The following is a 16,954-nucleotide window of genomic DNA, read 5'->3' on the forward strand; positions in this document are numbered from 1 at the left end:
TGGTTACAAGTTCAGCTCAGGTGGTTGACCAGGTCACCAACATGTGGCCCTTCAATGGCATGGTCTTCTCTCAGCGTGAAGGCTGGGTTCTAAAAGGGAAAAAATCTAGCCTAAGAAAAGTGCTAAGAGGCCTTAGGGAAAACTGCAAGGCCTTTTATGATCTCATGGCACATTGGTTGAAGCACTGGGATGCTAACCAAAAGGTTGGCAGTTCAAACCCACCAGAGATTCTTAGGGAGAAAGATGTGGCTGTCAGCTTCCGTAAAGATTACAGCCTTAGAAGCTCTATGGGGCAGTTTTTTGTCCTGTGGGATCGTTGAGTAGGAATCGACACCAAGGCAATGGGTTTGTTTTTGTTTTGTTTTGTTTAGTCCCACAATGAAACGTCTGCCACTGAATTCTATTGGCCAGGCAAGTCACCAAGGACAGCCCAGATTAAGAGGAGGGACTTAGACTCCCTCTTGATTGGGGAGTGGCAAGGCCACATTGTAGAACAACACGTGGGATGGAAGACACCACTGTGGCCATCTTCAGAAGATAAAATCGGCCACATTCAGACTTGGAACTTTTTCCAAGAAAGAACTCCTTTGTGATATACCTTTCTTCACCACAACAGGGCAGCTCAGAGTGCTGTCCACAGAATCCTGGAACTGCAGCCCGAGACTCCAAGGAAACTTGTAGGTGCTGAATTGAACGAAAGCGTGAAGACCCCTCAGATGTCTGAAATTACAGACACGTGAAGTTCATGTAACTTGCAAAGACATTAACGTTTATTTAAACTTGTAAATGTTCCAAACTGCATCTCTTGTCTAAAACTTTTTTGAAAAAGAACACAATAGACATGAAATAAACAGACCCGAAAGAAAAAAAAATTTTTTTAAGAATGCAGAACATTTTTTTTTATAAACTATGTTATGCCAATTGAACTTGATACTCCCTGAGACCATGGTCCCCACAGCCCTCAGCCCAGCTATTCCCTCTCTCAGAGAGTTTAGATGTATCTATGGAGCTCCCATGGCCCTTCCTTGACAAGTTGTGCTGGGTTCCCCAGTATTGTGTACTGTCTTACCCTTCACTAAAGTTACCACTTACCTATTGTGTTCTCAGTGTTTTTCCATACCCACCCCTCACCTCCCTAATAACCATCAAAGCTTGCTTCTTTTTGTGTGTAAACCATTTCATGATTTTTTGTAGTAGCGGTCTAATATTTGTCCTTTTGTGATTGACTTATTTCACTCAGCATAATGCCCTCCAGGTTCATCCATGTTGTGAGAGGCTTTGTAGATTCATCCTCGTTCTTTATCGTTGTGTAGTACTCCATTGTGTATATGTACCACAGTTTGTTTATCCATTCATCTGTTCATGGGCACGTAGGTTGTTTCTATCTTCTTGCTATTTGTGAACAACGCTGCAGTGAATATGGGTGTGCATATTTCTATTCATGTGACAGCTCTTATTTCTCTAGGATATATTCCTAGGAGTGGGATTACTGGATCATATGGTATTTCTAGCTTTCTAAGGAAGCATCATATCATTTTCCACAATGGTTGTACCATTTTACATTCCCCTCACCAGCGCATAAGAGCTCCATTCTCCCTGCAGCCTGCCCAACATTTATTATTTTTTTGATTCGTGCCAGTAATGCTGGGGTGAAATGGTGTCTCCTTGTGGTTTTGATTTGCATTTCTCTAATGGCTAGTGATTTCCAGCGCTTCCTCATGTGTCTGTTAGCCACTCGGATGTCTTCTTCGGTGAAGTGGCTGTTCATTTCCTTTGCCCATTTTTTAATTGGATTATTTGTCTTCTTGTTGTAGAGGTGTTGGAATTTCCTGTAGATTTTAGAGATTAGACCTTTGTCAGGTTTGTCATAGCCAGAAATTTTTTCCCAGTCTGCAGGTTCCCTTTCACTCTTTTGGTGAAGTCTTTTGATGAGCGTAAGTCTTAATTTTTAGAAGATTCCAGGTATCTAGCTTATCTTCTGGAGTTTGTGTTGTTATAGTTTGTATCCTCCTGTTAATGCTGTGTATTAGGGCTTCTAGCATTGTTTTTTCTTCTATGATATCTACAGTTTGTGGCTTTATATTTAGGTCTTTGATTAATTTTGAATTCGTTTTTGTGTATGGTGTGAGGTATCAGTCCCATTACATTTTTTTGCAGCTGGACATCCCGTTTTGCCCGTGTCATTTGTTAAAAAGGCTTACTTTTCCCCCTTTAATGGACTTTGGGTCCTTACTGAAGATCAGGTGACCACAGATGGATGGATTTACATCTGGGTTCTCAATTCTGTCCCATTGGTCAATGTATCTGTCGTTGTACCAGTACCAGGCTGTTTTGACTACCGTAGCAGTATAGTTGGTTCTGAGGTCATGTAGTGCAAGTACTCTGACTTTATTCTTCTTCTTCAATAGTTCTTTACTCATCTGGGGCCTCTTCCCTTTCCATATAAAGTTAATGATTAGGTTTCCCATCTCTTCAAAAAAATTGTTGGTATTTGGATCGGGATTGCATTGTATCTTGTAGATTGCTTTGAGTAGAACTGTGATTTTCACAATGTTGATTCTACCTATCCATGAGCATGGTATGTTTTTCCGTTACATAGATCTCTTTTGGTTTCTTGCAGTAGTGTTTTGTAGTTTTCTTTGTATAGGTCTTTTATATCCCTGGTTAGATTTATTCCAAAGTATTTTATTTTTTTTTAGGGGCTATTATAAAAGGTATTGTTTTCCTGGATTCCTTTTTGTCGTTCTCTTTATTGGTATATAGAAATCCAACTGATTTTTTGTATGTTTATCTTGTATCAAGCTACTCGCTGAATCTTTCTATTAGTTCCAGTAGTTTTCTTGTGGAGTCTTCGGGGTTTTCTACATATAATGTCACCTCATCCATAAATAGAGACAGTTTTCCTTCTTCATTACCAATTTGGTGAACCTTTATTTCTTTTTCTTGCCTTATTGCTCTAGCTAAGACCTCCAGCACAATGTTAAATAGGAGTGGTGATAAAGGGTATACTTGTCTTGTTCCTGTTCTCAAGAGGAATATTTTCAGCCTCTCTCCTTTAAGAACGGTGTTAGCTGTTGGTTTCGGATAGGTGCCCATTATTGTGTTGAGGAATTTTCCTTCTTTAACTGTTTTACTGAGAGTTTTTTAATCAGGAATGAGTGTCGGACATTGTCGAATGCCTATTTTGCATCGACTGAGAGGATCATGTGATTCTTTTCATTCCTTTTATTTATGTGGTGGATTACAATGATTGATTTTTTAATGTTGAACCATGGTATGAATTGGTGGTGGTAGTGGTGTATTATTATTATTTTTTTTTTTTGATATGCTGCTGAATTCTATTGGCTAGAACTTCATTGAGAATTTCTGCATCTATATTCATGAGAGATAATTGGCCAGTAATTTTCATTTTTTGTGGTCTCTTTGCCTGGTCTGGTATCAGGGTTATGCTGGCTTCATAGAATACACTTGCAAGTATTCCTTCCTTTTCTATGTTCTGAAATAGTAGTACTGGTGTAAGATCTTCTCTGAATGTTTGGTAAAATCCTCCAGTGAAGCTATCTGGGCTAGGGCTTTTTTTGTTGAAAGTTTTTTTAATTAGCTTTTCAATTTCTTCTCTTGTTATGGACCTGTTCAGATTTTCAACATCATTTTGTGTTAGTTTGGGTAGGTAGTGTGTTTCTAAAAATTGAATTTGTCCATTTCCTCTAGGTTTTCAAATTCATTGTATAGTTTTCCATAATACTCTGTTACAATACTTTTTATTTCCATTGGGTCTCTTTTAATGTCCCCCATTTCATTTCTTATTTGGATCATTTGTGTTCTCTCCCGTCTTTCTTTTGTCATTTTGGCCGGTGGTTTGTTGATTTTGTTGATCCTTTCAAAGAATGAACTTTTGGGTTTGTTGATTCTACTGTTTTTCTATTCACTGTTTCATTTACTTCTGCTCTGATCTTTATTATTTCACCTCTTCTGGTGGCTATGCGCTCCCCTTTTGTTGTTCTTTTTCCATATATTTGAGTTGTGCTGCTAATGTCTTGATTTTGACCCTTTCTTCTTTTTTGATGAGTGTTGCTATAAATTGACCTCTGAGCACTGCCTTTGCTATGTGCCAAATGTTTTGGTATGATATGTTTTCGTTCTCGTTTGATTCTAGGAATTTTTTTATTCCATCTTTGAATCTATTACCCAGTAGTTATTTGGACTCAGAGCGACCCTGTGTGTGACCGAGTAGAACTGCTCCATAGGGTTTTCTTGGCTGTAGTCTTTATGGAAGCAGATTGCCAGGACTCTGTTTTGCAGTGCCACTGGATGGGTTCGAAATACCCACCTTGAGGTAAATGGTTGAGCACAAACCGTTTGTGCCACCTAGGGACCTTCATTTCCCAGGCATCACGCCCTAAAATGTTGTAAATCTGTTACTGTAAAATGATTTTGAGAAGGTGCAAAAGTCGTTGTGAAGTCTGAGGTTCTATCGCATCTGTTCCCCTTTACTTTGTTCCTTAGAATCCGATTTCAGGCATGTTTATTATTGATACTTTTGGTATTTGTTTTCTTCTCCTTTCTTTTTCCCCTGTGTCCAGGAAAGGCTCTTCTTACCCTGTGTTTTTAAGCAAGGTGTTATTCACTATCCACGTAATTGATTTTTTTCCCTTGCTCTTCCTGTTGTTAACTTCTACTTTGATGAGACGTTATCAGAGCAGATACTATCTCAATGCTTTGGGTTTTGTTGAGGGTTGCTTTATGGCCTAAGATATGGTCTATTCTGGTGAATGTTCCATGTACATTGGAAAATAATGTGTGCTTTGCAGTCATTGGGTGGACTGTTCATATGTCTCTGAGATCAAGTTGACTGGTTGTGGTCTTTAGACCTTCTGTTATCTTTCCTGAATTTCTTCCTAGATGTTCTGTCCTTTACTGAGAGTGGTGTGTGGACGTCTATTATTGTGGAACTGTTGATTTCTCTTTTTAGCACTGTTAGAGTTTGTTTTATGTATTTTGTAGCCCTGTCACTGGGTGTGTAGATATTATGGTTATGCCTTCATGATAGATCTTCCCTTTAATCATTATATAATGCCCTTCTTTGTCTTTTACAGTGGATTTTGTTTTAAAGCCGATTTTATTCAAGATTAGTATTGCCACTCCTGCTCTTTTTTTGATAGCTGCTTGCCTGATGTATTTTTTTTCCTATCCTTTGCTTTTTAATAAATTTACGTCTTTGTTTCTAAAGTGTGTCTCTTGTAGACAGCATATTGATGACTCCTGTTTTTTATTAACCACTCTGTCACTCTCTGTCTCTTTATGGGTGCATTTAGGCCATTTGCATTCAGTGTGATTACTGATAGGTGTGAGTTTACTGCTGTCGTTTTGTAGTGCTTTGTGTGTGTGTGTGTGTGCTGATGTTTTCTTTGTTCCTCTTACTCTCTTGTGCTGAATTTCATTTGTTTGTGGATTTTTTTCATTAGTTTTGTTTTCCTAAGTTTTGTATTTACTGAGACTTTATATTTTTCTTCTTTATTTTGATAAGTAGGTTTGTTAACCTTCTTTGTGGTTACCTTGAAATTTACCCTTATCTTCCTCAGTTTGAATCAGTCTTTTATTACTTGATACCACCTTGCTGTCCTTGCCATTAGGAAGTTCTATACCTACACCATTTATTCTCTCTTTTATTGTTCCAACATAGTTGTCAATTACAGATTAACCTCTCTAGTTCCCTGTTGTAAATCCTTTAGTTTTCATTAACCTTGAGAGTTCTTTTCCCAGGATGGGTATCTGGCTCATTCTGTTTTGCGTCATAGATTCAGGCTGTCATCTCATGTTTGTTCTCAAACCAAAGGACTCACTTTAATAATTCTTTTAACTTTGGTTTGGTGTTTACATATTCCCTTAATTTCTGTTTATCTGGAAATGTCTTAATTTCACCATCATATTTGAACAAGAGTTTTACAGGATACATTATTCTTGGTTGGCAATTTTTTTCTTTCAAGGTTTTATATATGTAATCTCACTCCCTTCTTGCTTGCATGGTTTCTGCTAAGTAATCAGAACTTGGTCTTATTGTTTCCCCTCTGTATGTGACTTTTTGTTTTTCTTGAGGTGTTCTCAGGATTTTTTTTTGTCTTTGGTTTTAGCAAGTGTGATTATGATATGCCTTGGTGATTTTCTTTTGGGGTCTATCCTGTATGGATTCATTGAGCTTCTGGGATGGTCGGCTTTTCATCTTTCATGATATTAGGGAAGTTTTCTGTCAGCAATTCTTCAGTGATCCTCTCCGTGTTTTCTGTTTTCTCCCTCTGTTCTGAGACTCTGACCACTCACAAATTTTTGCTTTTGATTGTGTCCCACATCACTCTCAGGGTTTCTTCTTTTTCTTCAATCTTTTTTCTGATTTTTCCTCAAACAAAGTAGTGTCCAAGTATTTGTCTTCAATCTTACTGATCCTGTCTTCCATTGTTTCACACCTGCTCCTCAGACCTTGTATGACACTGTCCGTTTCTGAAATCTTGTTGTTTATCTTTTGGATTCCTAAATGCTGATTTTGTATGATTTCTAGTTGTGAATTTATTTTGATATTTTATTCCTGTATTTATTTTCCTGAATTCTTCCATTGTTTTCTCCATATTTTCCATGATACTGTCTGCTTTTTCCATGATTTTGACTATTTTCTCCTTATTTTTATCTGCTTATTCCTTCAACTCTGGGATAGCTCTGAATATTAGAGATTTGAACTCCCTATCAGGTAGTTCCAGTGCCTTTTCTTCTACTGGAAAGTCATCTGGTAGTTTATTTTGGACACCTACTGGAACCATACTCTCCTGATTTTTTATATGTTTTGATATTCTCTGCTGTCTTCAGGACATTCAGTAGTTATATTCTTCATGTACTGATTGTAAATTTGTTTCATCTGCTTTTTTCTTTTATTTGGTTATGTCTGAGGAGGTGGGCTGTGCATTTTTTGTTGTTTGCTCATCTGTGGGCATGATACTTCTCACCACCTTGTCCAATGGGCAGGGCCAGTCACTCGGTTATGGTGCAGCAGGGTAGGTCTGGTGCATTCTCTGTCTCCTGCTTGGAGCTCCATGAAGCTGTTTTCTTGTATTCCCTAACCACTGATCTCCAAGAGGAGTCCAAGATGGCAAATCCACGCTGTGTTAGCTGATAGGGGACCTCCATTCTGTATCTCTGCTTGCTCTCTGTTCTCTATCAGTTTCTTATTCCATCTGATGCTTCGTTGAGTTCTTTATCTCTTCATTTGATGCCTAGGGTTCCAGGATTGATGTTTGTCTGTTTTACTTAGTTCTTCAGGTCTTTGCTATGGAGGGACAGCATGGTGCTTCTCTTTATAGTGCCACGTTCGCTTTGCTTCCCTGATAGCAAATTTTGATTGCCACAAAAATCTAATCTGGGAGGTGGCGCCAAGATGGCAGAGTACTCAAATGCTTCTAGTGGTCCCTCTTAAAACAAAGACCTGGGGAAAAAAACAAACAAACTAAATCAATTATATATATGACAATCTAGGAGCCCTGAACATCCAAGGCAAAGTTAAGAAATTGGACTGAGCGAGCAGCAGGGGAGGGAGAGAAAGCTCAGAAGCAGTGTGGAGTTGCTGATTCGGTGGGAATCAGCACCCCTTGGCCCCAACCCCCTGGCTCGACCGCAGCAGGGCTGGCAGTAGCATTTGGAACACAGTTTCCTCAGTGAAAGAGAAAGAGCGGATCAAAAAGCTCCCCTTTGGAAAGAACTCTCTCCCATTTATCTGATCCCTCCTCCCTCTGCCCCAGGCCCCAAGCTGGCTTCAGTTACAGTCGATTTCCATGGGCCTTAGATAGGTCATGCTGCACACCCTGAGCCATTCTCCCAGCCTCAGAGAAGGAACAAATTAACAAACAGGGAAAAAATAACCTGACAGCTCCCCTAAGCTAGGAACTCAGGGCAGAAGTGGCTTCTGTCCAGACACAAGCAGTCCACAGACTTTAAATGCCTTTTACCTCTTCTTGGACTCGTATGGGCCCATTTCAGCAGCTTAGGCCCTTGTTGGCTCAGTGCAAGGGTGTCTGTACCTGAGGTCTGACTTTAACTGTTTCAGCTGTACAGTGGAGAGGTGGGTTTTTGACATTTGACACTGGTCTACTTATTAAGCAGGGTCCTCACCTACTCACATCACAGGCCTGAGGACTGCTGGCTCCACCCATGCCACCTAGCCACCCACAATGGGGTCCAAGGATAAGTGGCGCCTCCCAGACCTTACAGCTAAAAGCACTGAGTGCCCATGGCTCAGCTGCAGAGCTCACCCACCTGTGCACTCTAGGGAACGGAGACACAATTTTCTCAGAGACACTCAGGGGATGGTTGTCAGCCTCCTGCCTTGCTCAGAGATTTACCCCCTCCTGCAACCAGACACCTGTGCATACGCCAATCACCACAGCTCCTCTGAGATCATAGGTGAGAGCTGACTACCTGGACACCTGAGCTGAATCCATACAAGAAAAGGGAATGGACTCCTAGGCTCATACACCTGGTAACAGCCCTAGCCATCTAGTGAGAGGACATTAGAGCTTCAAGGGTGCCAATAATCAAGCTACCCCACTTGAGTAGACAATTTGGGCACACCAAAACAAAATGAAGCTAGAACACAGTAAACAAACATAAAATAAATTAATACAATAACTTATAGATGTCTAGGAGGCAACAGTCAATATCAAATCACACAAAGAAGCAGACCATGATTGCTTCAACAAGCTCCCTAAATAAAGAATCAAGGAATCATCTGGAGGAAGAGATAATCCTGCAATTACCAGAGGTAGAACACAAAAGATTAATATACATAACTTTTCAAAAGATCAGGAAGGAGATCAGGCAAAATGCAGAATGACCCAAGGGACACAGAGATAGAGCAGTCATTGAAATTAAGAAGGTTATTCAAGAACATAATGAAAAATTTAATAGGCTGCAAGAATCCATAGAGAGACAGCAATCAGAAACTCAGAAGATAAACAACAAAATTTCAGAATTAGACAATTCAAGAGAAAGTCAGAAGAGCAGAACTGAGGAAATGGAAGTTAGAATTGGCGAGACTGAAGATAAAACATTTGGCACCAACATATTTGAAGAAAAATCAGATAAGAGAATTTTTAAAAAATGAAGAAACCCTAAGAATCATGTGGGATGCTATCAAGAGAATGAACCTATAAGTGATTGGAGTACCAGAACAGGGAGGGGATACAGAAAATACAGACAGAATTGTAGAAGATTTGTTGGCAGAAAACTTCCCTGATATCATGAAAGACAAAAAGATATCTTCCCAAGATGCTCATTGAACCCCACACAAGGTAGATCACAAAAGAAAGTCACCAAGACATATTATAGTCAAACTCATCAAAACCAAAGATAAAGAAAGAATTTTAAGGGTGGCTAGGGATAAATGAAAAGTCACCTACAAAGGAAAGTCAATAAGAATAAGCTCGGACTACTCAGTCGAAACCATGCAGGCAAGAAGGCAATGGGGTAACATATATAAAGCATCGAAGGAAAAAATTGTCAGCCAAGAATCACATATCTAGCAAAACTGTCTCTCAAATACAAAGGTGAAATTAGGATATTCCCAGATAAACAGAAGTTTAGGGAATTTGCAAAAACCAAACCAAAAGTATAAGAAATACTACAGGGAGCCCTCTGCATAGAAAATCAATAACATCAGATAAAAACCCAAGATTAGAATACAGGACAAAGCAACCAGATATCAACCCAGATAAGGAAATCATAAAAATAAATCAAGATTAAAAAATACTCAAAACAGGGAAACACTGATGTCATTATGTAAAAGATAACATTAAATCAATAAAATCAATAAAGAGGGACTAAATAATGTAGTCATAGATCTTTCATATGGGTAGGAACTCAAGGCAATATAGAGAAATAAAGTTTGGTTTAAACTTAGAAAAATAGGGGTAAATAACAAGGTAGCCGCAAATGAGACTAACAATCCTACACATCAAAATAAAATACAAGAAAAGCATAAAGACTTAGCAAAAACAAAATCAACAACAACGAAAAACAGGAAAAGACAATATGTAAACCACTCAGCACAAAATATTAAGTGGAAAAAAAACTGTCAGTGACAAACAAACAAAAAAAGACATCAAAATGACAGCACGAAACTCACGCCTAACAATAACTACAGTGAACGTAAATGGACTAAGTGCACCAATAAAGAGACAGGAAGTGGCAGAATGGATTAAAAAAAAACATGATCCATCTATATGCTGCCTACAAGAGACACAAACTCAAGACTTAAGACACAAGCTAAAACTCAAAGGATGGAAAAAATACATATCAAGCAAACAACAACCAAAAAAAGAACACAAGTGGCAATATTAATTTCTGACAAAATAGACTTTGAAGTGAAATCCACCACAAAGGATAAGGAAGGACACTATATAATGATTAAAGGGAAAATCTGCCAGGAGAATATAAAAATATCAAGCAAACAACAACCAAAAAAAGAACACAAGTGGCAAAATAAGACTTTTAAGTGAAATCCACCACAAAGGGTAAGGAAGGACACTATATAATGATTAAAGGAAAAATCTGCCAGGAGAATATAAAAATATCAAGCAAACAACAACCAAAAAAAGAACACAAGTGGCAATATTAATTTCTGACAAAATAGACTTTTAAGTGAAATCCACCACAAAGGATAAGGAAGGACACTATATAATGATTAAAGGGAAAATCTGCCAGGAGAATATAACCATATTAAATATTTACACAGCCAACAACAGGGCTTCAAGATACATAAAACAAACCCAACAGCACTGAAAAGAGAAATAGACAGCTCCACAATAATAGTAGGAGACTTCAACACACCACTTTCGGTGAAGGACAGAACAACCAGAAAGAGGCTCAATAAAGACACGAAAGATCTAAATGCCACAACCAACCAACTTGGCCTCATAGACATATGCAGAACACTCAACCCAACAGCAGCCAGGTAAACTTTCTTTTTCAATGCACATAGAACATTCTCTAGAATAGATCACATATTAGGTCATAAAGTAAGCCTTCATAGAATCTGAAATATTACAAAGCAACTTCTCTGACCATAAAGCCATAAAAGTATAAATCAATAACAGAAAAAGCAGGGAAGATGAATCAAACATATGTAAACTGAACAACACCTGCTCAAAAACTACTGGGTTATAGAAGAAATTAAGGACAGAATAAAGAAATTCACAGAATCAAATAAAAATGAAAACACTTCCTATCAGAACCTTTGGAACACAGCTAATGCAGTCCTCAGAGGTCCATTTATAGCAATAAATGCACACATCCAAAAAGAATAAAGGGCCAAAATCAAAGAATCATCCCTAAGGCTTGGACAAATAGAAAGAGAGCAACAAGAGAAACCCCAGGGCACTGGAAGAAAGAAAATAATAAAAATTGGAGCAGAATTAAATGAAATAGAGAACAGAAAAACAATTGAAATGGTTAACAAGAGCAAAAACTGTTTCTCTGAAAAGATTAACAAAATCGATAAACCACTGGCCAGACTGACAAAAGGAAAATAGGAGACGAAGCAAATAACCCAAATAAGAAATGAGATGGGCAATATCACAACAGAACCAAGAGAAATTAAAAGAATCATATCGGATTACTACGAAAAATTGTCCTCTAACAAATTTGAAAACCTAGAAGCAATCGCTGAATTCCTAGAAACACAGTACCTACCTAAACTAACACAAACAGAGGTAGAACAACTAAATAGACCCATAACAAAAGAAGAGATTGAAAAGGTAACCAAAAAACTCCCAACAAAAAAAGCCCTAGCCCTGACGGCTTCACTGGAGATTTCTACCAAACATTCAGAGGAGAGTTGACAACACTACTACTACAGGTATTTCAGAGCATATAAAAGGATGGAATACTCCCAAACTTATTCTATGAAGTCAGCACAACCTTATACAAAAACCAGGTGAAGACACCACAAAAAAAGAAAATTACAGCCCAATATCCCTCATGAACTTAGACGCAAAAACCCTCAACAAAATTCTAGCCGATAGAATTTAACATAAAAAAAATTTTTTTTTTTTCACCATGACCAAGTGGGATTTGTACCAGGTAGGTAGGTAAGGATGGTTCAACATTAGAAAAACAATCAACATAATCCATCACATAAATGAAAGATAAGAACCACATGATCTTATTAATCGATACAGAAAAGGCATTTGACAAAGTCCAAAACCCATTCATGATAAAAACTCTCAGCAAAATAGGAATACAAGGAAAATTCCTTGACATAATAAAGGGCATCTATACAAAGCCAACAGACAACATTATCCTAAATGGAAAGAGCCTGAAAGCATTCCCCTTGAGATCGGGAACCAGACAAGGATGCCCTTTATCACCACTCTTATTCAACATTGTGCTGGAGGTCCTAGCCAGAGCAATTAGGCTAGAAAAAGAAATAAAGGGCATCCAAATTGGTAAGGAAGAAGTAAAAGTATTTCTATTCGCAGATGACATGATCTTATACACAGACTACCCTAAGGAATCCTCAAGAAAATTACTGGAACTAATAGAAGATTTCAGCAAAGTAACAGGATACAAGATAAACATCCAAAAATCAGTTGGATTCCTCTACACCAACAAAGGGAATGTTGAAGAGGAAATCACCAAATCAATACCATTCACAATAGCCCCCAAGAAAATAAAATACTTAGGAATAAATCTAACCAGAGACAGAAAAGACCTACACAAAGAAAACTACAAGACACTACTGCAAGAAACCAAAAGAGACCTACGTAAGTAGAAAAACATCCTTGCTCATGGATTGGAAGACTCTACATTGTGAAAATGTCTATTCTATCCAAAGCAATCTATAGATAAGATACAGTGCAATTCCAATGGCATTTTTTAATGAGATGGAGAAACAAATCGCCAACTTCACATGGAAGGAGAAGAGGCTCCAGATAAGTAAACCATTACTGAGAAAGAAGAATGAAGGGGGAGGCCTCGTACTACCTGATTTTAGAGTCTATTTTACTGCCACAGTAGTCAAAATAGCCTGGCAATAGTACAACAGATACCTAGACCAATGGAACAGAATTGAGAATACAGAGGTAAGTTCATCCACTTATGAGCAGCAGATACTTGACAAAGGTCCAAAGTCCATTAATTGGGGAAAAGACAGTCTCTTTAACAAATGGTGTTGACATAACTGGATAACCATCTGCAAAAAAATGAAACAAGACCCATAGTTCACACCATTCACAAAAACTAACTCAACATGGATCAAAGACCTAAATATAAAATTGAAAAGGATAAAGATCATGGAAGAAAAATAGGGACGAAGCTAGGATTCCTAATACATGGCATAAACACTACACAAAACATTACTAACAATGCAAACAAACACCAGAAGAGAAACTAGATAACTGGGGCTCCTAAAAATCAAACTCTTATGCTCATTCAAAGACTTCACCAAAAGACAAAAAAAAAAAGACAACCTATGGACTGGGAAAGAATTTTTGGCTACAACAAATCGATCCGCGTCTAATCTCTAATATCTACGAGATACTGCAAAACCTCAACAACAAAAAGACAAATAATGCGATTAAAATATGGGCAAAGGTTTTGAACAGGCACTCCACCAAAGTAAGACATTCAGGTGGCTAACAGATACATGAAGAAATGCTCACGATCATTAGCCATTAGAGAAATGCAAATCAAAAGTACAATGAGATACCATCTCCCCCCAACAAAATAAAAATAAAAAATATTTAAAAAAATATATTTTTTAATCCAAAAAACACAAAATAATATATGCTGGACAGACGGAACACTTATGCATTGCTGGTGGGAATGTAAAATGATACAACCACTTTGAAAAAAGATTTGGCACTTCCTTAAAAAGCTAGAAATAGAAGTACCATATGATCCAGCAATCCCACTCCTTGGAATACGTCATAGAGAAATAAGTGCCCTTACATGAATAGATATATGCACACTCATGTTCACTACAGCACTATTAACAATAGCAAAAAGATGGAAACAACCTAGGTGCCCATCAACAGATGAAGGGATAAACAAATTATGGTATATTCACACATGACATAACTTAAAACCTTGTACTGAGATTAAATTGAGTTAATTGATATTCTTTATAATTTAAGCTTCTGTATTTTTAAGCTACAGAAAGTAGGTTTTAAGTTATGTCAAGATCTTGGAAACTGTCTTTAAGTCGACATATTACAAGGTATAAAAACTTTTGTCAGAATGAATTCATATTTCATAATATTAGGACTATTCAATTTATATAAGTACTTATTTATCTCCAAGCATCAGAATAAAGCTCTTTATACCCAGAGATAGGAAAGTATTACATTTTCATAACCCTACCTTCTGCAGGCTTCAAGGAATCTTTTTAGAGAAGGAATATAGTTAGAATAATTTTAGTTTTTTTGAGGCCTTTAACAACATCCATCCTTTTCTGCACATTTTCCAAATAAGCCAATTTATACAAAAAAAAAAATTCAAAATAGCTACTGAAGGCCCAAATCATAAGACAGGCACAAGAAGAAGTTCTTCTTGGGAGAGAAAAGAACTGAGATTTAAAGATAGCCTTATGAAAGCGGTGTGTTGGCAGACCCTAAACTGGAGGCTCTTAGCACAACTAGAATGGCGACCCACACCTAAATATGAAAAAAAAAATATATATATATATGACTCCATTTTAATTCACTCCCTAAGACCTTAGCCCCACTTGTACTTTTCCAAATGACTCTTGGTAAATCCATGACTTAGGGTTGAGGCACAGCTCTTTATTTTAAGAGAAAAGGACCAGATATGCAGTTGTTACAGAAAGTTTGACAGAAATATTCCTAGAATACTTCATTCAGTGTGTTCTACGATGTTAACAGATAGAATTGCTGACCTAAAGAAAGACGTTAAGAGAGACTGTGTTCTGAGGACCCCTTTGTGGTTTTCACCTTGCACCTCCCTCATGCCTAGGAGCACAGAGCCCTTTGTTTATCCTGCCCTATAAAAACCCCACTCCCCTCCTGCACTTCAGAACACTATTAGGACTATTAGTGTAATAGGCTGACTGTAATAAGTGTATCCCAATTCGCGAATCTATTCCACAATAAAACTCTTTATTTTCACTTTTAACAGAGTGTAAGTCTGATGGTTTGCCTATGACAGCTGGCAATTGTCAGCCTCAGCCCCCAACCTGACAGCAGGCAGGAAAAGACAGGTAGAATGTACTCTCTGGATCAAAGCCAAGTTCTCGGGACAAAAACAAGACAGAAGGAGAACCACAAACTCACCAGTCTGCTAAGCCGGCTCAAACGATCAGGCTTATACAGCCTGTGTGTCTTTTTTCTACCCTGTGATTTTCCTTTTTATGACAACAGCAACACACTCTTAAACAGGACAATACAAAACAAAGCAAATAGGGAACACAGTTTCCTAAAACGGCTGCAACTCCAAGCTGCTGTTTTTGAAAAGCAAAAATAACAGGTTCTAGGTCCATAATTTTATAACTTAGTAACCTGCCAGTCTCAGATGGAGGAATCCCGGGCCCTTCTGACTTGGCTGAACCCATTAAAGAGCTGCCTGAGGCCCCTGTCAGAACCAGCCCAGCTTTCCTTATTACATACACCCTGTCCAAGGACAGAGTCCAAAAACCACACAGGGAAACCAATAACGAAATTCAAGCACTAAATAGAAGTTCCTCAAAGAGGAAATGAGGCAAGGCAAATTGGAACTCATTTTCCCAAAGTGGAAGAAAAACCACAAAGCAGATGGGAACCCAGTTCTCCAAAATGACCACTGAAATTTCAAATTACCTCCTATATACAGTCCATTTTTTCAAAAACAAAGAACTATGCAGCTCATCCCATTTTGAACACAAACCCCAAGCCAGCATCTATGAGGGAGCTCCAAGTTCACACCCCTTAGATGTCAAGGATACTATTCACTAGGTTGAAACTTCAGCTTCCCAAAGCCAAATACAGTTCCCAACAGGGAGTCTGCCGTGGGGTTTCGTTCAAGGATTTTCTTTGCCTGGCAGGCAGCCTAATGTCACTGTGCCCATCTCATGCCCAGCTTATCCTCCCATGAGTGTCTTTCTGTTATAGTGGCAAGCACCTTAAAGGCTTTTACCTGTTCAACTCATGCCCACTGATTTTGCGGCTTAAAAAGGCTCTGGCATTCCCCTGTAACAACCATATGAAATGTTAATTTTTTATGACCGTAGTTCATTCTAGCTACCGACCTAGTCTCCTAAAATTCAAATCTATTTCAATTACGGCGCTGAGCTCCAACACAAGATGAGGAGCTCAAAGACCCAAGAGTTCTTATCATGGCCCAAAGAGACTGGAGAGAAGCAGAGAGCAAAAAGGAAATGCTCTATAGGCCCAGTACCTGATTCCCTCTGATGATTCTGCGACGTGGGAAGATGTCTTCTAGGTACCAATTCTCACACCATGTTTCTGTTAAGATAAAAATAATACAAATTAAGCAATTAATAAAAATTGATTGAAGTTTATTTAATATATGATTTGCAAATTGGGGCAACATTTCCGACCAGAGAGTCAAAAATGTTCAAAAGATCTTTCACAGACTTTTATATTCCATCTTATCACTAGTAATTATACATTGCCATGGATACAGGGCCAGAATAGAATTAATAAAACAATTTGTGGTCATGCACAGGATCCCATACAACACTGTTACGATGAGCAATTAATTACTGATTGATTTTAAATCATAACTTCTAGTCTGACCTTGGTCTTAGTTTGCTTGCTGAAAGGGAAGAGGACATAAAGCACTTACTGATGAAGATCAAAGACTACAGCCTTCAGTATGGGTTGCACCTAAACATAAAGAAAACAAAAATCAAGGGGGGAACGTCATACCAGCAAGAAAGCAGCACGGGAACAGAGTATTTCCT

The 16,954-nt window shown here is 38.1% G+C and overlaps 1 protein-coding gene and 1 long non-coding RNA gene across 3 annotated transcripts in view; one reads left to right on the forward strand and one right to left on the reverse strand.

Annotated features, from left to right (window-relative positions):
* Positions 1–16,954, forward strand: part of CTSL (cathepsin L) — a 69,504-nt gene that overhangs the window by 6,270 nt on the left and 46,280 nt on the right. The window lies entirely within an intron of this gene.
* Positions 862–16,913, reverse strand: LOC126082850 (uncharacterized). Its single transcript, XR_007518666.1, has 3 exons — positions 16,837–16,913; positions 16,426–16,493; positions 862–7,468 (listed from the first exon to the last, which is right to left on the reverse strand). It is a non-coding gene; the product is annotated as an uncharacterized LOC126082850 (long non-coding RNA).

The sequence above is a fragment of the Elephas maximus genome, chromosome 9 (assembly GCF_024166365.1).
Source record: "Elephas maximus indicus isolate mEleMax1 chromosome 9, mEleMax1 primary haplotype, whole genome shotgun sequence".
Lineage (NCBI taxonomy): Eukaryota > Metazoa > Chordata > Mammalia > Proboscidea > Elephantidae > Elephas > Elephas maximus.